The 25,562-nt window shown below is 33.3% G+C and overlaps 1 long non-coding RNA gene and 1 other non-coding gene across 2 annotated transcripts; both read right to left on the reverse strand.

Moving 5' to 3' along the window:
• Positions 1–8,520: 8,520 nt before the first annotated feature.
• Positions 8,521–13,880, reverse strand: LOC114904315. The gene is made up of 4 exons (XR_003795926.1): positions 12,767–13,880; positions 12,043–12,157; positions 11,338–11,489; positions 8,521–9,623 (listed from the first exon to the last, which is right to left on the reverse strand). It is a non-coding gene; the product is annotated as an uncharacterized LOC114904315 (long non-coding RNA).
• Positions 13,881–23,491: 9,611 nt separating this feature from the next.
• LOC114905434 lies at positions 23,492–23,565 on the reverse strand. The gene has a single exon (XR_003796259.1). It is a non-coding gene; the product is annotated as a small nucleolar RNA SNORD107 (small nucleolar RNA).
• Between the last annotated feature and the right edge of the window lie 1,997 nt (positions 23,566–25,562).

Consider the following 25,562-nt stretch of genomic DNA (forward strand, 5'->3'; position numbering starts at 1 on the left):
TTCCTCAGCCCATTTACTGTGATCTCAGTACCCATCTTCTATTCAAAATTATTTCCATGCCATTCAATCACACATACATTCTTTGAAACACCATTTCCTAAGTAACTTCTTAGTGCTAATTTATAGACCAGTTCAGGGTTAAAAATAAAATAAAAAGACAATGGCACAAGCGGAAGGTAATAACGTGGTCTGTAAATTCCATAGTATTTCATAGAAATCTTTCCAATATCAAAACCCATTATCACAATATCCGCATTCTTCCTGCTAGTGAAACTTCTGATGGTCATAACTGGACGAAAACTCTTTGTATTTCAACTCGTGACTTGAGTGTTTTTCACTAACAAGAGACAACTCAAAAATCTGGGGTTAAACTCAAAGGTATCACACAGGCCACATAACAGATTTGATGAAAAAGAAATATAGTGTCAAGTAACTCAAACAAGAATCAATTCATCATCAGTATAACTAAAAGGCTATCTTAAAAATAAGAATATAGGCCTTAATGCTCTTACCTACAGCCCAAATCTCTTTGGTCCCTTGCGTATGAAAGATGCTTATGAAAGAAAGAAAAAAAGGGAAGGAAGAAAGAAAGAAAAGAAGGACGGAAGGGAGGGAGGGAGAAAAGGAGGGAGAGGAAAAAGAAAAGCTTAAAAATATTTGAAGAATCTTCATTCACTCATCAAGTGAAAGGGTGTTAAGAACCTCCTTCCATCACACTAATATTGGAATATTCCTTAACTCCTCCTGTCCACCCACCTTACCTACCCATTGACAATGTTAGTAATACCACAATTCATACATCTGGGAATAAAACTCAACCTCTATCATTAAGACCCACATTATCTGCAGCAAATTCTACTTTCTAATTGTTTTGCTTTCTGATGTCTTTTTATACCCCTTTCACATTTTCCTACCTGCCTGATGTCCTTCCTTGTCTCCCTCTATCCAGCTACCATTAATGCATTTATTCCAAAACATTTAATACTTAAATAAAAGTAAAACTTACTGAATGTACAGAGATTATAGCCTCTGTCTAGATAATATCAAATTCTCTGGTGAGAGGAGATAAGAGTAGTAAATCAAAATCTATATGATCTATGTACCAATACTATATCAAAATTTAAGAGCCTTTTTATCTCTTCTATAGCATCCAATTGGCAATCACATCACAATTTGACAATCTTATGTTTTATGGAATTCATGTTTTTAGAGTTTAAAATACTATAAATTGGATTTCACGTTAAACTGATCAAAAAAGGAACAAAGAATACACTGGCATTACCAATTCTTACCAGCACTTTTGAAGAATAAAATCCATAGAAATGATAAACAAGTACAAATATTTGGATCGATTACAGAAATGTCAGGCAGTGACCCATGAAAAGGTCTCACTTCTTAAGTTGATAACACCTCAGTTAAAACGGTGGGAAATATGGGAAAATTGTGACACATATCATGACCAACATAATATACAGAAGGTAAAGTTGGCTCTTTGATCAATTACCTAAAAGTATCCAACTTACTAAAATATAAAAAATCATCATTAGATAAAATACTCTTGTGAACTCACTACAGTTGGATTTTGGTTTCTTCTTTTTTCTTATTTACTATCACAACTGTTTGAATACAATCACTAAACTTCTCTAATTCTAAAAATAACAGGGCTTCCCTGGTAGCACAGTGGTTAAGCAGGGGACATGGGTTTGAGCCCTGGTCCAGGAAGATCCCACATGCCATGGAGCTAAGCCTGTGTGCCACAACTAATGAAGCCTGTGCCTAGAGCCCATGCTCCGCAACAAGAGAAGCCACCACAATGAGAAGCCCGTGCACCACAACGAAAAGTAGCCCCCACTCACTGCCTCACTGCAACCAAAGAAAAGCCTGCGTGCAGCAACAAAGACCCAACGCAGCCAAAAATATATTAAATTAAAAATAACAATAAATTAGCCTATATTCCTCAACAGTACATCCATCAATTCATTCAACGTTAAATATGTGATTTTATTATTGTATGTCTGTTTTCCCAATGATGAAATTATTGTACCATCCCTACTTGAATCAATCCATCCATGCATCAATCCACTTAGCAGGCCACCCTGAAACCATCAATGATACCTCTATCCACTTATGCAATCAATCTATCTATATGCATTGATCCCTACATTCATCCATTATTCTAGCCAGACATTCTTGCATCTGACAATCTAAACACGCATATGATCCATGCATCTAACATTCCGTTCTGGAATCCACTCAAATTCTGATGTCTAGGTATCTATCTACATCTTCACTGAATATTGAGTCCGTCAATCCATATACACAACTGTTTGTTTCCAAAATATTAACTGATTCTTGCATCCAGCCATCCACTCATATATATTGTAGTTTCCATTTGGTCTTACATTCAGCCAATTTTGCATTCATTCATGCATTACTGTACCCTAAATTCCGTAAAGCATCCATCTCTCCCAGCCTTCTTTCCAAATATCCAACCTTGCATTATTTCACCCACTAATTCTTAAATCCATATAAGCTTGATTATGTAGAAAATCTCATTACATCCTTCCTTCCATCTATCCACTCCTACAACCAAGTTTTAAACCATCAATCCAACTCTCCATTCTATGCATTCATCCATCAATCCTTGAATTCTTGTCTGCATTTTATCCATCTATATTAGTCAAAGTCAAAGCAACTTCGAAGTCTCACTGGATTAACAAAACAATTACTTTTCATGCATGAAAAGACCTCTACTCCATGTTACTGCCTATTGTTCCAGGATATTCTCCTTTTGTGGCATATTCTCCTCTGCTTCAACACTTGATTCTATGATCAACACAGATTAAGAGATGAAGGAGAATCATATGCAACCTATTAAAGTCTTCTGCCCATGACACATTTCAGGCATGCTACATTTCTTTAAACAGTGAATTAGTTTTATTATGGTTGACTGGAAGAGATTCACAAGGCATTGTTGGGTGAGAAGAGCATGATGTAGCATGTGTGTAATATGAACTGATTCTTCTAACAAACAAGTACAGAAATGCTAGTACATATCCACAATTATAGTTGGAGACTTCCACAGCCCACTCTGAGCAATTGATAGGCTATAATCCTGAAAATCAGCAAGGATATACAAAGCTGAACAACATAATCAACCAACAGGATCTAGTAGACATCCATAGTGTGCTCCATGAAACCGTGGCAGATGTTCCCAAGGAACATCTACCAAGACAGACCACAGCTCAAGCCACAAAACAAGCAAATCTAACCAAATTTAAAGTAACTGAAATCAGAGTATGTTCTCTGACAATGGATTCAAATGAGAAATCAAGGAAGACACAAGGAAAGTATCTAAACACTTGCAAAATAAACAACACTGGCATGTTACATTTTATTTATTTATTTTTTTATGCTACATTTTAGAGTGAGTTATACTTTCTCTCTCAGAGAAAGCTGTGCAGCAACCCTGGAGGGTATTTCTCACATTGCCTATCTTAGAAATAATTAAGCAGGATAACAGGAGTGGAACAATGTGTCAGAGGCCTAGTAGGGCCAGGAAGAACAAAGGACAAGTGAGTATCTCTCAAGACTTACTTAAATATTCTCCAACCCCAAGACCAAGGGTGCTCACAGTATCTTCCAAGTGCAATTTTTAAATTTCTAAGGAACAGTGATTACTATGTCTTACATTCAACACCTTACATTACGCAGTTTTTATTGCAGTTGCGTTGTCCTTGCTCTGTAACTATACACTTGGAAGTGAGTTACTGATAACTTTAAGTTCATGTATCTCTGGCACACATGGAGACCTCACATATCTGTCTGTATACAGGATCAGTGCAAATCATCTCCTTATCCCCATGAACAGTAAGACAGAACATGTTACTGTCTTCAACCTTCAAGCGAAAAAATGTCAAAAATAACACATTCACATATTCTTTGAAAGTTAAATATATATTTAAGACCATGTTAAAGTATATGAGCTAAATGAAGAAAAAACATTGTGCATCTTTCCAAAATGAGATAGTGAAAGTAAGTAAAGGTAACCAAATGGAAACATAACAAAACATTTTGTAAAATAGAGAAAGGAACACAAAAAGGTAAATAAAAAGCATTTAAAAGGTAAATAAAAACCAAGCATTATTTGCTATACATATATGAATAGAATAAAAATAAGTTTTATAAAGGCTGAGAAAAAATATCCTAACTACAAGCTGTACAAGTGAATTCCATAAATTGAATACGAATTTGAATAGTTAGAATTATCCTTTGTCTATATGTACACATGGGTTTCCTAACTGCCATACTAACATTATTATATTAGCAATACAACTGTTAAATACTCAAGTTTATGCAGTTCTGTCTTTAGACTATAGTACATGAATTTATATTAATCATCTTTGGAGACTGATAGGACATCAAATTCATTATCCTATAACTGATAATTAAATGGAAAGAATCAAGGATTCATCCTGTGTTTCCATTTGAATTAAGAATTTTAACAGTTGTAGAAAGTTCCTATTTAAATTAAGAAATTTCTTATCACTTATTTAGAGCAAATGTGTAACTATTAATGAAATAGTGAATAAAGGCCATGATTTTTTAAGTGAAAAACTGATGCCAAAATTAAATACTGAGTGATTCTTGACATCGTAGAAAGATATACAAACATTATGATGTGATAATGTCCTTATAATGAATTATGATGTGATGCATTTGGAAACAGTCCTAAAATAAATGATTAAAGAATGAATAAAACCAGTCTGATAAGGCATTTAAAATCTAAATACCATATAAAATTGAGGAAAATATCAAATACCACCATAGGTAGCATGCCATCTACCATGTCCAGAATATAGAAATGCAAGTTTTAAAAGGAAAATGGCCTGATTTCCTCCAAAGGGAAATGACATGAAAAAAATTAAAAACCAAGGGATGCTGCAGAACCATAGATTAACAAAGCAAAGGAGACGGAATGCGCAATTCTTCAACTGCTGAGTTGAACACTACTGTATTTTAAAAACACATACAGAAGTTTAATGAGAATTTTTATCAAGAAATATTTCATAGGCGGGACTAGGTATCCTGCTGTGATATACTATATGGAATGATTACATTTTATATTTTTCAAGAGGCAGCATGATGGTATGTCTTAAAAGGACTGGTGTCCCCAAATCTTGAGGTAACAAAATACATTCAGAAGAAATAAAAGAAAACTAGATCTTAGTTGTTATTTCTTGAATGAGAAGATGGAAAAATGGAAGATGCATTATCAGATTCTATTTGGGACATATTTTAAGACATTCCATGAGCTAAGAGCTCATGGAAGATTGAAAGCATGATCAAATATTCTACATGAAATGAAACAAAAAGAAAATTAAGGTCAGGAAATCAATAGCAAGTCAATTTAGTAAGACTAAAATGATCTCTAGTAGAATGATAGAGACACAGATCTCTAACAAGTTTACAGTTAACCATGGTAACAATCACTTATAGAACTCTACACTGGAGAATATGCATCTTTCCTAGCACCCCTAACACAGCTACAAATATGGGCTGTACTTCTGTTATGATCTATATGTGTATATATATATAATTTATGAAGGTATTTACATAGTCTATAAATATATACAAGTATATGTATGTGGGAAAGAGAATATGAGATAGAGACAGATAGAGAGAGAGAAAATCTCAAGGTAGAAATAACCTAAACCAATTAGCTCGCCAAAATGCATTCAATACACTAAAATATAGTGTATATAAGAATATAACAAACATGAAAATTAAATTCCTCCCAAATGAAATAAATTACAAAAGATCAAATCTTAAAAGTTTTTAACACACATATAAAAAAGCAAGGGAAATGTCATATCAAAATAATGAGGTTGAATATTGATAATAAATTAATAAATTTGCCAAAACTAAGATAAAAATGGCCTAGATAAAAATGTATGGTTCCAGCTTGGATTCAGATTTCTTTCAACTACCATAGATATCTGTGGAACAACTAACAAATTTACATAAGGATTTATTTTAAAATATATTAAGGGGTTCTAGTTAATAAAACTAGGGCTATAACATCGTAGTTATTTAAAAATGTGATCTGTACATATACAAATTCAGGACTGAAATATTACTGTATTTCTTAATTTTCAAAATATGGCAAAATATCTAGTTCCTACATACATGAAAGTTTACTATGCTCTCATTTGTCTTTGAAACTTTTCATAACAAAAACTAAGATAGTTCCTCAAAACGCTAAACATGGAATTGCCATCACTCCTAGCAATTTTACTCCTAAGTATATACCCAAAGGATATGAAAACAGAGACTCAGACATTTGTACACCAATGTTCATAGTGTCCCTCTTCAATGTGGATAGCCACTAGCCATATTATTCAAAGTCAAAAACTGGAAACACCCAAGTGTTCATCAACATATAAAATGTGGTATATACATAGAATAGAATATTCAGCCATAAAAGAAAACTGAACTTTTGATACATATCTTGCTTCCCAAATACTATTTCCCATAAGGAACCAGGGATCCTAGGAGAAATGGCTAGAGCAAGATAAGAACAAAATGAACCTGGACACTGTTACATGGCCAGAAAGTAAGTGCTCGAGAAAGGATAGGGACACGTTAAAAAGACATAGAGGCCAAATGTGGGATAACTTAAAATTTTTTTTTAAAAACTGAGTAATGTAGTGGATATCCATCTTTATCCACAGGATAAAGAAAATATCCATGAGTCTACATTGAAATGAATAACTGAAAAACTGAATGGAGAAGAATGGACAGTTCCAAATAATTGGACCACTCCAATTAATAAAATGTAGGATTGACAGAATTTTTTTTAAATCATGATTTGACAGGAAACCTCAATAAATGCTAAAATTAGCATATGCAAGTATGATAAGAAACAGTACTTGCAGTATCTTTCCCAAAGGATACTTATTAATTACAACACTAAGTAAGCAAAGTAACATTGCTAGTCATAAGGCACTATCAACATTATGTGATCCCTAGTGATGAACTGAGAACTACAACATTTCTGTAGTATTCTTGCCAAAAGTATATAACCTCAAAGAAAAAAATCAAACAAACCTATACTGAGAGACATTCATAGTTGAAATATTTGTAGATTCTTTGAGTGTCAAAATCATGAAAAGGAGACTTTGACAACTATATGTAATGTTGGATCTCACTTTGGATGTATAAAACAATCAGTTAATAGTAGTACATCAATAGAAGTCTCCTGTTTTAGATAATTGTATCCTGCATAGGTAATATGTTAATATAAGAAGCTGGGAAATATTAAAAACCCAAATGAACAACAACAAAAGAAACCTATGTACTACTTTTGCTACATTTTTGTAGGTATAAGGTTATATCAAAATAGAATTAAAAATGAAATAATGCTAGTATTTAATTGTTTTCAGTCTACTTCATGAAAAAAAGTCAAAACAGTTTTGATATACCCAATAAACCAAATATAAAATTCCAACAAAAACAGAACAAAATAAAGCTCTTTTTTTAGGATTATCTTTTCAGAAAGTGCAATTAAAATTATAATGACTATAATAGGGGAGAATGTAACAGAAAAACAAAATTTAGTTCACATATTCACTGGATAAAAAATGTCATTTTTAGAAAAATTCAATTTTTAGCCTAATCAATAATTATAATGGCAAATATATCAACTGTAAAACACGAGACATTTTATTAAACCTGTTACCAAATCTGGTGAAAAATCCTTAATTAAAGAGAGGAAAATTCCTGAAATGACCCATAAGTACTTACAAATTGTGAAAAAAAACCATAATTTTGGAATTTCGATGAAACTGCATTTAAAACGTATACAAATGGCTTTCCTATATCAATATGAAAATAAGCTAGGTGTACAATCCCCATCATTACATTAAGAAAACTATGAAATGTTTGGGAATGAACTTAAAAAAACTAAACTAGCAGTATCCCAACATAACAATTTGATAAAAAAATAGAAAGACATACCTTGCTGTTTGATAGGAAGACTCAATTTTAAAGAGATCTATTCTCTCCTAATTAATCTATTAAATTTGTTGCAAATGAAATAAAAACTGCATTATTTTTTCCAACTTGCAAAGTAATTTTAAGCGTCAATTGAGAGAAAAAAATGCAAGTACAGACAGGGAATATTCTGAAAGAGAAGAGAAATGAGATAGAACTCAATGGAATAGATAAGACTCAACAGTAATTTTAAAGTATCAATAGAAGGTAAGGCAAACCAATAAATAGAAATGCAGTCAATTATATGTCGGAAGTTCTATATGATTATGGTAGAATTAAAAATAAGTAGTAACTACTTAGGTTAAGGTGAGTAATTTGTATATGTAATGCTTTAAAACTACAGTAATGATTAATAGAAAGAGAAATAACATGACAAAATATTTGATGCAAAAAAGAAAATACAGACCAAGAAATGATACTAATACAAACGTGTTTTTTTAAGAAAAACACAAAACTCAAAAGGCATAAAGTACATGATATTTTAATACACAGCCAAAATACAAAACACCATAGTAAATTGAAAGCAATAAAATATGGTACTTCATTTGCACTGCATGACAAATGGTTAACATCCTTAATAAAAAATGAGTTCTTAGAAACCAGTAACAAAGACATTGATATATCAATGGAAAAAAAAAAACAGAAGAAAATGAAATAACACAAATGACTAGTAAGGATTAAGCATATATGAAGATGACAGAGCTGAACAGTAACAGAAGAAAAGCAATTTCTTTGTAATACCATATTACCGAAGATTAAAAATGTAACATTTGTACAGTTTTAGGAAATATACCCACATAAACACTGGGGAACAAGATTGATGAGGTCCTGTCTGTATAGTAGGGAAAACTAGTTTGGACTCAAAACTATAAATTTTGGATACCCTTAGTCCTAGCAATTCCAATTCACTGGTATTATTTCAACAAATTAGTTGGATAAATTTACAATTTATATATAAACCATGTTTACTGTGTAGAAAATCTGTAGCTAGTATATAGATCACCCAAAAAATAACTTGCATATTAATTTATCAATACACCCAAAAGGATGTGCACAAAATTTCATTAATAGTAGATAACACAGACAGAGGTGGCAGAATTAGAAGAGGAAAAAAGGCATTTAAGAAGTAAAATATTATACTTCACAAATTTCCATGTCCTTTGAAATCTTGAAAAAGATGATTTTTTATGAGTCAATTTTCAATTTCCCTGTGATAAATTAAAATTTTAAAAATGTGCACCTAATACTTATGGGAGCACTGTAATGAAGCCTTGAAATTATACCATCCTGAGCTTCTCTGTGTAATAATGCCTCCATCATTCAAGCTCCTGAGATTTAGTCCAATGGCAACAATGAAAACAGTCAACATGCCTGGTTACAGTTCTCTCCAATATCACCCTTTAGGTCACTTTGAAACTTCAGCCTTCTCAGACTGTTTTTGTGATCTACAGGGAGTGTCCATTGCAACACATCAATGAGGAATCTCTATACATTATGAAGACTGTCTTTGGTTTTACTGAAGATGGTGGCAGAAGCAATGGCATCAGTTTTTCCTATTCAGTCATCACCTGAGAGGACACATTGGGGAAAAAAATGGGAAAAGTTTAGTAGCATACTTCATGATGCAACAGCTATTCTATTATGAAGAAATAACAGGTGGATCAAAATGCATTTTGGAATTTTCTAACAATGAGAAAGCCGGATATTGGGAGTTCTTCTTCTTACATCTTGCTAAATGGACTGATCCTTCAAACTTTCTCTTCATGTTGTCTGTATTTCTTTTTTACTATGTGTGGTTTCTTCTATCTCCAGATCACTCATTCATGATATCATGCAATCTACATACATTTCTGTACAAGAAATATAACAATGCTTAAATACTGCAATGAAAATAACCAAGGAGCTTAGTCCATTTGACAAGAAAAACAGTAACTATATTAAAGATATAGAGACTAAAACGGAACTTAGGAAAAGATTTGGCTCCTGACCCATTCATTATTCCAGGGTCCATCAAAATTCCTGAGTAGGTACCTCCCAAAAAACCATTAATCTTCTATTTAGCTATGATTTATCCTGAGGGAAAAATAAACATTTTATGATTAAAACTTCCACTTTCAAGGTTATCCCATGGACAGGAGGTAGGCAATGAGGGTCTCTGAGAAAGAATGTCTAAGGAATTTGTCAGCATTCACTCTTCACAGCACATCCCATGAATTATTAACCTTCCTGTGGGGTATAGTAAAAAATGAAGGGAAAAACTCCTGGTGTGTTAAGAGCAGGGATTCAGTATGTGTTACAACATTACTGATTTCATCAACAATTGTCCCCACTCATTCTTTTTTTAACAGTTCCATAGCTTTTATAGTTCTAAGATTGTACCTTTCGGTATCAACATATTGCACCCTGGGCCTTTTCCCTTTTGCATTCCCCAAACTGACTTAATCCAAAAACCATGCACTTTTAACTTCTTATCTTTTGCCTAATTTACTCCCCAAATCACAAAACAATTCAGTAAGACTTTATTTTATGCCAGGCAATGAATAAGACATTTGTTGGAAATTATCTGCAAGGGATTCTGAGTGTGAGAGAAATGAAATTCTGAAAATCAAGGACCACCCCCCCCAAAAGAAAACAAAACAAAAACTACTGAAGCACCACATTTGTAGCTCTTACCTACTGTGCCTTCTTTCATCTGGTTTTACAAGCTGTCTGGGTCTGCAGTCACCTTGGCACTATCCCACCATGCTATGGAACTTTGGTTGGCCATATGGCACCATTAGCCAACAGAATATGGCATAAAAGATGCTACATGACTTCTGAAACTAGTTCAGAAAGGCCATGCCACTTTCACAAGGCTCTCTTCTTACACTTATTTTTATGATTCATATGGGAACCTGGCTGTGCGAAGGTACTCTAGTTTAAAGCCTCAGCTAAGCCCAACCTTCCAAGTCATCTAAAACCAGTGCCAGACGTGAGTGAAAAAGTATCCAGAAGACTCCAGTGGTCTGAATCACTCTCAATTATTCGATTGGACCTTCCCAATTGATCCCACAGACATTCTAGCACTGTCAGAAATTTTCACTCACAGTATCCATGGAAATAACACAATAACGTATTATCCATAACTAAGTTTTAGGATAATTTGTTACTCATACGTTACCCTGAACAATATCCACTAGCTGCCACCAAAAATCCATCAAGCTTAAGAAAAGCAGAATAATCAATTCCTGTCTAACCAAAGTGTCCCTCCCTAAATCAAATGAGCACTCAAAGTGTCCTTACACAATCATCGCCAAGGGGTTCTCCTGGGCCCAGGGATGGATGGGAGTGATGAACGCTTGAAAAGAGGAATACTGCAACAGGTCTCATGGTACCAATTATTGAGATTAAAAACAAAGATGGCAAAAGTGTCTTTTCTTGGAACTATCATCTCCCTATAGGGAAAAACAAGAGACATTATAAGGTAAAATACATAGCATTCTGACCAAACACTGAAGTAGCAGGTAAATGGGGGCTCATGTTGAACTTTGTTACAATTTCAGTTAAGGCTTAGTAACAGTTCCTCATTAATCAATCCTATAGCTGATTCAACTCTCCAACTTCAACATGACTTTATTACTACTACTCTTCTATATCAGTATCTTTTTTAGGTTGCCATGAACTTCTCTTTTTCACACCACAAAACTACACATGCAAAAATAGTTGGTCTATTCTCTAATTTGTAATTATTAAAATATTGATCATTTCCTTTATAATATTAGTCATCTTTCGTCATAAGTAAATTAATTGAAGGAAGGCATAAGTACCTACATTATTCATGGATTCCGTCTTTATAAAACTGTACTTTAAAATAACTGGTTTATTTATTCTCAGGAATGTTTGTAACTCAAAGGTACTCAAGAACAAAGTCTGCCCCCAGTGTTATTTTCTTGAACCTAGCCAAAATCTCATCCTAATACAGCATTTCTTGATCCAGAACCTTCTTACCTGTGGTTTACAGTTCAGATTTATAAATTAAGGAACTTCACAGGAAGAATGTTCCTGATGATGTCAGACATCCTCAGGTTATCTGCATGTTATGTCTTTCTTTCATCATGTTCACCTGAGAAGCAAATATACAATATTTGACTTTAGAACTGACAGGAATAGTGAATGGAAATAATTAAACTAGCAAATATGACTGCCCAAAGAGACTTGTTTTTTTTACTTTTTCACCTTTTCAGAGTACCTTTAGCACAAACATTGAGACTACTGAAACATTTTTCATGCCAATTCTGAACAATCTAAAAAGCCATAAAGACCTATTTGAAATCCTTCTGAGAGACTCAACTACCATAAAAGAAAACAATCCGTTCTCCAATTATGCCCATTACTAAGAGTAATTCGAGTTTATCCCAAGAGATTCCTTCCCCTTACAATATGCCACAAATATGGCACTGCCTTATGAAATTACCCTTTGTGTTTGTCAACCCAAATATAATTGTTTTTGTTTTTTGCTGTACACGGGCTCTCACTGTTGTGGCCTCTCCCGTTGTGGAGCACAGGCTCCGGACGCACAGGCTCAGCGGCCATGGCTCACGGGCCTAGCCGCTCCGCGGCATGTGGGATCTTCCCGGACCGGGCCATGAACCCGTGTCCCCTGCATCGGCAGGCGGACTCTCAACCACTGCACCACCAGGGAAGCCCCCAAATATAATTGTTTAGCACCTACCTCAAATGCCATCTTCTCCCTTCTTTCCGTGGATAGTCCAATACTCTGTTTCACTGTGTAAAATTCCTTGCCGCACTAGCACTAGTATCTACGTCACACGCTCTTCACGATCACTCAAAAACTATTCATAACAGTCACTGGGAATACAAAGCTGGATACAACAGCCCAACACTCCCGAGATGTCAATAGGTAACGATGAAGACAGGCACAAATTGGTTGTATCTTTAAAATTTCCTCTGCTGTTTAAATGTTGCTTCTGAAATACCTTTAAAGTTTTAAAGGCAGAAAGTGGCAGCAGTCCCTTCTTTTCTGATCTTTTTACACAGTAATGTTAAAATTTTGCCATGTTTTTCCAGACAACTTTCTATTCAATAATTCACATTTGCATTTTAGATTTTCATGTAGCAATACACAAATATATAAACAATGTTTTAGTATTTAACTTACACATGTACAAAAAGTTCAAAAAGAATGCTAAAATAATCACTATTGTAGTAACACTACTGAGTAAGCATTACTTAACTCCATTATCATGTCTGAATAATCCCATTCCCAAGGAACAGTAACCATTAATATTTCAAATAGAAAAACCGGAGGCATATGGACACACCTCAGCACACACACTTAGTTGATACTTGTACAAAAATGACAATTTAAAAAATCAACTTAAAACACCCTTCAATATCAGAATACTTTTCCAATGTTTGAATAATAACCATATGAATTAGCTATCATTAGAATCGTTAATGATGTGTATTTCATACATTCAAATTATTTGTTATACTTGATCTATAACATACTTTCTTCTTTATGGATTTGAGTAGGAATATATAAAATTCCGTCAACAGATTATATCATTTCAACAATTTTACACACTCAAATTTCGATTGTCATTGCCAAACTGTTGTTCAAAAACGTGTACTGATTACACTTTGATAATAATGGATAGGATTCTAAGAAATTTCCGTTATTTACATTATAGGCAACTGAGAATACTTTTGACATTGGTTACTGATTATAACATACAAATTAACTGCTCTCCAGAAAATTTTCAAAAGCTCTCAGAAAAATAAAATATTCATAACCATGGAAATTCTGTTCTCATACAGATGTATATATGTAAACATTAAAAAAAACATATCCACAGTATTTTATATAAAATGCTTAAACATTTTTAAGCATTATATAAAATGCTTAAACATTTTATATAAAAATTAACATTTATTTAGATATAACATGAAGTGGGCTTCTACACGTTTAAGCTTACAATTGAAATACTATTTCCATTAAAAAAAAAGTAAAGCTATAATCTAGTAAATGAGAAAGAACACTATCATATCTATACCCCTAAAACTAATTTTACATATGTACATGTATATACATTTATAATATGCATGCATATACATATATAAATTTGCAAACAGTAGGTTTACATAGCATAGCAAAATAACCATTACTTCAGCAATGTTATATAACTATGAATATACCTGCAGTTTAAAACGACAATTCCCTTCTCATGTTTTCCTTTTTCTTCCTAAAGATGAAAATAAATCCCATGGGCATTTTTCTTTGCTTGTTAAAAGTATACAATCTAATCTTTTCTTATAACATGAGAACCTAAAAATCTGAAGATATGGAGACAATCTGTGTACCCCTATCCCCCAAAACCCACTACATAAACACCAAAATGTTACAAAGCCCTAAAAGGCCAATTACTAGTTACCTATTACACTGCTAAAACATTTATAGAAGCCACCTCATGATACTTTACAATGAGATATTTACAAATTTGTACTTCGTGAAATTCCATGCATCTAGAAAAACTAATTTTTAAATGATAAATTTACTGTTATTTACAAGGTTGTCTTGAATGTTGTCATGCAGTCCAATTAAACACAAAACTGTATAATTCAAAGAGAATAAAATCTCCTGATTAAAATATGTAATGCTCTATCAGCAACACAACTACAAATTATGACTTGGCTTTTTTAATGTATAAAAATCCAAGCACTAAACAATGATTAAAATGTAAAATTTTCTTTTAGATGAGAATGCAAAAGTTAAAAAATACCCTTTTAACTTTTGCTTTCCCATAACTCAACAGATCCCAAAATATGTATATAGCTCAAGAAATCCACAGTTCCATCAATTTCACTGCTGAGACATAAGAAAACAATGAAACTTTACAGTGAATTATTTACAAAATTATACTTTGTGAGACTCTATACATCTAGAAATTCTAGATGATAAAAATTAAAAACTGGTATCTGCCTATTTACAAAGTTGTCTTGAATATTGTCATGCAACCAAGGGAACACATACAGAACTGTGTATAGTTCCAGGAGGTAGTATAAAATCTGACCAAGTCATTTATTAATTTGAATATAAAGGGAAAAAAAAAGAAAACAAAGTAAAAAAAAGAAATACAAGGGAAGGGATAAGTAGTTGGAGCAAAGAGGATTTCTAGGGCCATTAAAATATGATGACAATGAATACATGTCATTATATGCTTGCCTAAACCCACAGAATGTACACCACCACGTGTTAACCATAATATAAACTACTGACATTGGGTGACTTATGATGTGTCGATATGGGCTCATGAATTATAACAAATGTACCACTCTGATGGGGGAATGTGATAATAGGGGTGGATTATACACGTGCTGGGTTGATAATGGGGGAGGGATTATGCACGTGTCGGGGCAGGGGACATATGGGAAATCTCTGTGCCTTCCCCTCAATTTTTCTATGACCTTAAAACTGCCCTTAATAAAAAGTCTTAATAAAAAATAATAATATAAATGAACTATATCAGGAATCTCGGTACATCCAGAAATACCAAGTGAATTTACATGGTGTAAGTTTTAAATATACATACTTGATACAATGGCAAATTCTTCTTCTAAATGAGAACAGGGTAAATGCATAATCTTGTCAACATTTCCTCTTAACAACCGAACTAATATGATAAATTTTGCATAGCTCCAAGAGCCTGTTTGTCAACTTCATTGCCATGTTGATTTTAAAAGACAACAGTATCAATACTAACACATTTACAATGAAAGTTTTTACAAAATTATACTTTTTGAGACTCTCAGTACATCTAGAAATACCAGATGTTTAAAACTAAATTATTTCTCTTGTCCCTTACTTACAAAATTGTCTTGGTTATTGCCATGTAACAAATGAACACAAAGATTTCTATAAAATGTTCTTTAGAAAAGTGAATTTCATCATGAACCTCAGCACATCTGGGAAAATAAGTTATACCTACATGTCCCACAAAGAGGTAAAATTATATGTATATCAGAAATGTCTATATCTAGAAAGAACATGTGTTTGTAATGTAATTACATACACAGAAGTCTAAATGTCACTCAGCTAAGTACCATTTCATTCTACAAGAATAAAAAAGCTTATGTGCTATTAATTTTAGGTAAATATACGTTCAAAACTATGACAGAAATTTCTGCACATCTATTGAATTATACGGTATAAAAAACAAACATCTGATCACATGCACACAACTACCTAATAATTCCCCCCCTCCCATACAGACCAAGTATAAACACATAGGGGTCATGTAACACTTCTATTGGTAATAGATAGTTTTCACCATTAGTTCAAAATTAAAATATTATTAATTATTAATATATTGTGTGTATGTGTGTGTATGGAGACAGAGTTCTAAATACCTAGGAAGTTGTTATAGAAGAGCTTGTCTGTTCAACACACAGCAGTCAAATGCTTCCCTGCTCTGTCCCAACATTTAAAACTCAAAAATTTGATTGGAGTAAGAAAAATTGTACAAGTTTACGTATTTAAAAATATGAATGGCAATGATTTCTACACTTTAAACAAAGAATGTCTAATTACAAAACCTCAAGAACATAAAAACAAAAAACCCTCAAAAGTCAAGCCTAATTCATGAAGATGCTCACTCTATCTATGATCAATGATTATAACTTTAACATTTAAGTGAAAAGGTATTTCCAAAATTGACAGATATTATATATCCAAAATTATTTCATGAAATAACATGTATCTTCAATACAGAAAAGAAAGTAATAATACAATCCGGAGCAACCAAATATATCCCAAATAGACATGGTTTAGCAATTCAATTTACCAAAACAGTGTTTTCACCTTTGTCTATCAGTTTGGTACTCACAAAATATATGCCTACTCAGCAAATCCTAGGCAGATGTTATTTAAAAAAAAACAAAACCAACATTTGTTTACCACATATCTAGCAGCCTCACAGTATCCTCCAGCAACTAAATAAAGTTTATAAACTAAAACTTCCTATATCATCTGCCCTCAAGGCCAAATGGTAATTGTTTAGGCCAAAAAATAATTCCATTCTATGACTTTTAATATCACTAGTTTTATAAAACACATATGTGCATGTATCCATGTGTGTGTATATGTATACATATGTATATGTTAAGAAATCCCTATAAATCAAGAACTAAAAGTTTAAAGCAAAACTATTATACATTCTAACTATTTTATTAACAACCATCTATAAAAACACCCCTTTAGCTGCCCAATTATTCGCTAAGATAAGCTGACAATTAGCAAAAATTTTCACTCTATATAGTTAATATTTTACAAAATATGCAAAAATTATAGCTAATATGCCTAAAAAACATGCAATAATGGTGTCTATTATATTCACATAATACAAAAACATTCCTTTGGTCAGCCCACTATTTAATGAACTCAGGTGTGATATACCATCACTAACATCATCCATAAAAATTTACAAATTGCCTATACAACTAGAAATAAGTACTTTAAAACAACAACTCACTATTTTCATTAAAAGTCAAATTCTACTCACAAATGAAAACATTTTTAACCTATGCTCCCACATGTGGAGCTTTCTTTAAGATATACAAAGAGCTGTGTTCTATTTGTACACAAATATATCTGAAAACTATCAAGGCAGTCCAGTGACGTTTTCACCATGATGAATCCTGTCATAAAACAATGATATATGTATATTAAATACTGCACAATGTATTTCTCACAACCTAAAAATTGAGTCTAGTGATCCAATGAACACAATGAGAGGCTAAATGGAACATTTTTTTTTGGCAAACAAAAATATTTCTATCCTATTAGGTTGGTATGTATTTACAATGATGTTTATACATGTAGAAAATTAGAGGTTAAAAAAAGAAAAAGAAAATTAGAGGTTAAACAAGAAAACATTATAACACTGTTTATAACAAACTGTTTAACAATTTCTACCAGAAATGAATACTGATAGGCAATTCCACTGGCAAAACGAAAAAAATTCTACCTGTGTTTAATATTAGAATATTCATAAAATATATGTAGATGCCCAACATATCTGAGCATGGAGTAAAGCCTGGATGCTGTTTAAGAACTGTCTCTGTGCATATGCATATAAACACACAACCCTCCAAAAACCCCCAATTCTCTATCTCCTAAATTCAGCTTTTATTTACCTAATACAAAGCCGTCTAGAAATTCCTCAGTAACCAACATTATATTCTAGTAACTGAAGTGCCCAAAATGTCACCCACCTCTATGCCTGATAGGATGGTACAGCACAGTAGTCTTTCTATTATATACAAAGCAATAAAAAACACCCACTGAACCCTGATCATACAAGTGTTCATAGAGGCTCTTCTCCTGTGCAAAAATTCCATCATGATAAGGCAATCTCATACCATACAAATTGTAACATAAAAATCATTTACAGGGTAACATCTACAACCAGATAGAGCACCCTTAATAAAAGTTCTTAGGTAACAACTGTATACAGAACAATCCCCCTCCCCAAAAAAACCCACCACAATAATCCAATCAAATGATTTCAAATGTACATCATTCAGAGTTATTCTAACAATCCTTATTTCTATAATCATGTATTAAAAATAATTCTTCTACATATATTAGCAAACTCTTTGTTAGCATTTGCAATACATTAAGAAATATCACAAAGCAATTATATTTGGTTATTTCATACACAGTATTCTCAAAATGCATATAAATAGTAATTAGTGCCTTCCTTTGCTTTTATGATTGATGTATTAAACATTCCCATGTCCTTCTCTTTTCTGCTATCCATAAATAATACAGAATTGTGTATAGCTTACAAAATGTCCTCAGAATCCCTTTCTTAAGTCTTTTCCAGAAGACAATTTTACCAAACATGTTTTTAGAAACTTCCTTAGGAAACAAGCTGTATTATTACAACATTCATCTTAAAAAGTATCTAAAGATAATAGATTTGTTTATAAATGTAGGCCTCTGTACTTGAGTATTAGATTCCAAAAGATTAAGCAAAGAAAGAATAAAATACGAATAAAATACAATAAACTATTACATGTTGAATTTCATTCTCTTCATCTCCTAACATTCAATGAACAGTTCACACATATTCATCATTCACTGAGTATTTTAATTTCAATACCATTACCCACACACAATTTTTCTAAGTATTTAAATAAATTCATAAGGTACATATATCTAGTTAATTAGTTAATGGGATTAGATTTCAAGTTGTTTTAAAATGCCGTGGGGGAAAATAAGGTTTATCACGTATGCATACAAATGCCACATATATAGGGCTTTTTACTGGTAACTTTCGAAGGCAAGTTGATATTCCATGGCAAGGAAAATATTCCACCCCACCAATCCAAAGACTGCCAATGAAATGCAAATATACAAGAGCCAAGATGAAGTACAGGCCAGTATAAATTTCTATTTTGTCTGTAATTTTAGAGCTGGTGAAGCTTCCAGCTAAACTCAAGATCTGTTGTCCTTCCCTTCCTATCCACATATTCTTACAGGGTTAGCTTATGTTCACTTGAGTTTGTACAGCCTAGCCAATACTTCAAGTTTTACCCAGCTGAAATATTTTCAATTCAGTAGATACCCTTCACACACTTGAATCTTGGGGAGAAACCTGGAATGAGAGATGCTGTCCTGATGCTGTTGGATCAGGCAAATCAATACAGATTAAAAGATCTAGAAAATGTCTCTACAGGAGAGCCCTGGCCAAAAACCCCTTAAAATGGTATGAGGTGTAGACTTCCGTAGCAGTCCATAAGTACAATTGCTCAGGATACTCCAGAAAAATCTGTTCATCTATGTTAACAGAAAAACAGTTTGCAAAACTACCCTAAAATCATCCTGGGTTGCAATCACATTGTATCTTGCTGTGCAAATTTCTTGAGATTCTTATGGACCACAGGGTAAGAGGAAAGGAGTGTCTGAATTTTATGAATCCAAATGTTCAGCCACTAGAACTGGAAAATTTCCAGTTTTGACAGTGGCAAAAGATGCTCTAAATATTATCAGTTTATATAATCTTTGTCCTCTTCTCTGATTATTGCTTATTTCTAACACTTTTAAAACATGTCAACTGCAGATTTATGAAGGACATGATGTGGTTTCGTCATCTTTCCCAAAGACTGCTATGGCAGACAGATCAATTAGAGAATCTGAAGCTAGAAGCAAGGGGGCCAGTTAGAAGTTTCAATATGAAAGGTAGCTCCAAAACAGCCATATATATTGGAGTATCTATTGTGCAAAAAAGATTCTAAGTTTCTGGATGAAATCCTTTGTCCATCTTTCTTAGGCTCCATTCATGTCCATGAATGATAGCCAATCACCTTCTAGTTGACATCATGTTTCAAATCTCTGTAAAATTGATAGTGAAATATATATTACACGATGATTTTAAAAGGATTTATGAATTAATTTGAGATATTTCCCATTTATTTGCCATTACTTTCTTTGAATTATCTGTACATGTGTTTGTCATTTCAAAAACAAGTATTCAAAGTCTTTTCTTTTACAATGAATTGTAGTACAATGTTTAAGGTGCATTATAAAAACCAAGAGAATAAATAATCAATATATTTTGCCAACCTAAATAATACCACAGATGAATTTTCACATACTTTTATGTGGTCAAGTACTCTGTTAGCCACTAATAAGTAAACTCTGTTGTATATGCCTCAACAACTATGCCCTCTTGATTTCTAAGAGGTATGCTCTAGAAATAAATTCAAATAAAGACATGCCTTTTGTTTCTGTACATGAAGATTTATTCTCCAGTGAGCTAGACTAAACAGGGAAAGGTGTCTTGTAAGAAGAGACAACAATTTCTCTTTCCAGCAAAGCCCCAAATCAAAATTTGGCACTCTCACATAAGTGAGTTGAAGGCAGTACCATCCAGGGAATTCCCTGGCGGCCCAGTGATTAGGACTCCACACTTTCACTACTGAGGGCCTGGTTTCAATCCCTGGTCTGGGAACTAAGATCCCATAAGCCACACAGTGCAGGCAGTGGGGTGGGGGAGAAAGTACCACCCAATTCCCTGCTTCCAGGCTGTGGCACAATAAACTTCCTTGTTTCTTGACTCAACCCTTACAAAAAAAAAAAAAAAAATCAGAAAATAAAGGTTAAACGGGAAGCCAAATTTTGCCTATAAGGCAAATTTCTTGTACCTTTTGTTCATTCACATGTTGATTCTACCAGTAATTAAGACAACAATGTAACAAAACTTACTATCCATCAAAAACCTACTAGATGCCAACTTTTATGACAGGCCTTGGAAAAAGAACAGTCATAATGACACCAACTCCTCTAGTGAACCATTAATGTTTCATTCTCCTATCTATGCACATTCTTGTAATCATTTTTCCAAAACTTGTCATGTTATAATCTTAGACAAACAAAAATATTATTCAGTAACTCAAGGCTTTTATAAAAGTTTCTTCTTCATTGTGACTTAAGCGATTTTGGGAGGTGGAATATTTGTATTGTTACTTTGACATCACTTAGGGCCATAATTCACTCTTTTAGTCGAGAAAACACCCTGTCTAAAATTCAAATCCAGTGTCTAGCCAAGTTCTCTAGAGAGGGTTACACATTATGCAAAAGATAATTAGAAAAATATAATGCCTGAATTTTCTGCCATCCTACAAAAGAAAAATTGGTATCACTGCAATAACTTATTCTCATAGCAATCATATCACAATTTTTAAAAATCCTCTGTGATTTCTTATTTTATTCAGTCCAAGCCATGGAAATGAAGTCTCCTTGTTTCAAGTCTGGGTTCATTCTTCAGTTGCTATAGCATGGGGAGTGACTCTGTTTTGACTCATATTTTATATTCTTTACCACTTACAAACCTAGAGGAATCCCAAATAAAGTGACTAATTTTCAGATTTCATAAGTAAAGTGGACAGTTCATTATAACACTAACACTACAGAGAACCATCATTAGAAAACAGTACTAGATTTCAATAACCAATATGGCCAGAGTATTTATTTACTGCTAAGCTATAACATATTTGATGAAATTTCCCCAGAAAACAGGACACGTGGAAATCTATTGGTATTGCCAGTTTATGGTCCACTTAAAATGACCCAGAAGTGGATGCTTAAAATACATATGCCTAAATGCAAAGTAATTCAAGTTATGCATAGTTCAGTGACTAAAACAGAATATAAACTGGATAAACCTTACCCTAAAAGTATAATAGGTAGAAGTTACCACATCTAGGAAATCAACACACTATTCACTGAGATCATATCTACTCTTAGAAATATTTGTTAAAACATCTACGGCTTCCTAGAAATTTTTGTTTATTGGTCATTTTTATGACTGAAGGACAGAAGTCATAGAAACAAGGTTTCTTCATCTACCATTTGCGAAGCTGAATGAAGAATCCTGTAGCAAAAACCCAGGAGCTCCCCTGTACTAACTGCTCCTATTCACTGCTGGCAAAGATGGACTGGCTATGTGAACACCTGAAGCTGTATATTAACATTCACATCTAGAACAAACATAACTGGATTTCAAATACTGCTCTTCTAGTAGGCCTTCACCATGTAACTAAACTGAAACAGCACTTTATTTCCACTTTCCAACAAAAGTGACTAAAATGTATCCCTATAAATACATTGTAAACTTCATGACAAAGTATTTAGCTTTTCTGAAACACATCCTGGTAATACACTAAATAGCTATTCCCAGATAAGGGTCAAACTGCCTACTGAGACTACGGAGTATTAAGAGTATGAAATTAGATATCAGACAGCCCTAGATTCTAATTTCAGATATTTCACTAAAAGAAGTAACTGTAAAGTATCTAATAACATTTAAAAAAATCAGTAATGTCGTATTTCTTAAATATTTACCCTGTGATAGGCTCTGAACGCACTGACCAACTGCAAGCAACTGAAGAAAAAAAAAAAAATTCCTTAAACACCAACATCCCTGTAAGGGCACTTACCACATTCATTGCGTTTCATATGTGTTCCATAAATATTCTTTCTGGACAACGCTTAGACACCTAGAACTCTGTCATTCAATGTCTGATCCAAGAGGTGGCAGCTTCCTTTTTATATGTCTTTGTTTCCATCTCGCCACCTGTGTGCCTTCTGAGATCCAAGGGTGAGCTCCCATTTTTGCTTTGAACAGTGTGTGTGGGCACACACACACACACACACATATATACACACACATATATGTATATATAAAAAAAAGAAAAAAGAGAAAATAATTAGCTCAGAAAAATCTATGAAAAGAAAATAAGGGATGTTTGAAAAACTGGCGAAGTGTACGACTACACCTGCCATTTCTAGCTATTCAGTTTTCACATGTCAAGCCAACATTTTCTGCTAAGAATAATGTCCTCTGAAAAGTCTATTGAGGCACATTGACTGGATTTCAGAGTGTCCTTTTAAGCTCAAATTTTGAAATCATCATGTTCAGACAAGGTCCTGTGTCATCATAAACCTAGTCAAGGCCTCTGCAATACACTCCTACTTTTTTCTTTAAACAAGGTTATTTTACCTTGTGGTTTGGTCCACAAAAGGAGTGGTTTGTTTCTGTCCTAAAGGCAGCTAATACGACTTTTAGCCTTGTTGCAACACTACTGGGTAGGATCCACAATGACATTTCAGAAAATTCAGTGACCAGATTCTCTCTTCCTTTGGCACTGCATATGACTGAAAAAGTTTCAAGACCAAAAAAAAAAAAAAAAAAAAAGATAACATGCATTGCTTTAAGAAAATACAAATACTGAAAATTATTATATTTATGGCCAGTCCCAAGGGAATTAGAATGCAAAGATGAGTACAACAGAATCTGGCAATGTATTATAAACTGAAAACCATGTATCTGAAAATTTCATGATACAGCAGAGGCTTATAACAGACTATGTGCTGTAATAAGTAAAAGTTTTATTTGAAATTAATACAATAAAGTGTTTCTAATCTTTGTAAGATTTTGAAAATGCTAGACAAGTACTACCATTTTCACATAATTCCATAAATTACCTCTACCAGTAAAGACCTATAAAACAAAACATCAGTTTTGTTTACAAAAATTAAAGACTTCTGATCTCACTTATAATGTGGAATCTAAAAAAATCTGAAGAATAGAATGGTGATTGCTTCCAGGGGCTTAGGGGGTGGGGGAAATAGGGAGATGCTGATCAAAGGCAATAAACTTTCAATTATAAGATGAATAAGTTCTAGGGACCTAATGAACAGCATGTTGACTAGTTAACAATATTACATTGTATACTAAAAATCTGCTAAGATGGTAGATCTTAAATATTCTCACACACACAAAAAAAGAAATGGTAACTATGTAAGGTAACAGACGTGCTAACTAAACTTACTGCGGTAATCTTCTCACTATATATACACATTACAAGACATCATGCTGCGTACCTTAAAATTATACAATGTTATTTATCACTTAGATATCAATGAAGTTGGAAAAAATTACAGGATTTTAAAATTTGACAGGATTACATGATTAACAATGAGTCTATGAAGGCAGGGAACTATGTCACATCTGACATGCTTTTACACCAAGTCCAGTTTACCTATCACATAAGCACAGAATACCACAAATAACTCAGAAACATGAAGGTTATTTAAGGTAGTATAACTATTATATCCCAGAATTCTTACTTCAGTTTTAAAACGTCCCAGAATTCTAACTGAAACTGTAAACCACACTGAAAATATGTATTGCTATGCAATGTGTATATATTTATGGAGTCAGTTAATAAATGTGAACAGGAAATCAGTAAGTTGTTGTCCAACCATGTTTTAGATGAAACATGTATTCATTTAAATGCAGGAATGCAGGAAAAATTCTTAGGGACATCAAGTATTTACTTCCATGAATGTTTGCAAACTGAGTATACTGGTACATGACCCCAACGGAACTCTGCAGAAGCTTTGAATTAGCAATCCATAACAAAATACCCACACTCACCTTATACCCAACATGCAATTACATGCATATCTGTGTCCCAAGTTTTCTTAGTATATTTTCCACAATTAAGATCTCTTAAAAAAAAATTCAAGGAAGCTCTAGGCAGAGAAGACTATTATCACCAAACAAAAACAGCCATTAGAAATAAGCATCTTGCAGAATATAGAGCTCTCATCACTCACCTCTCACTTGCAAAAGAGGCCATCTTTAGTTAAGAATATTAGAGAACACGTCTTCTTCAAATATGCCGTGTGACCCATGTCAAAATCTAAAGGCCATGCATGCCAGCAGATGTATACAAGGATGAATGTCTTCCCTCCAAAAACAGAAAAAGAGTACCACAAATTATTTGAAGTTGATCCAGTGAGGAAACCACTCAGAAAATAAGGCTCTTTACATACTCTTGCTCTAAAAACTGAAGGTTGTATCTGTCATATATATCAGAGTCAATTTTATCCTAAGAGAATGGTTGGTTTTGTCTACAGTGATCCAGATGCCTGG

Source organism: Monodon monoceros, unplaced genomic scaffold (genome assembly GCF_005190385.1).
Source record: "Monodon monoceros isolate NGI ecotype Baffin Bay Population unplaced genomic scaffold, NGI_Narwhal_1 Super_Scaffold_21, whole genome shotgun sequence".
Taxonomy (NCBI): Eukaryota; Metazoa; Chordata; class Mammalia; order Artiodactyla; family Monodontidae; genus Monodon; species Monodon monoceros.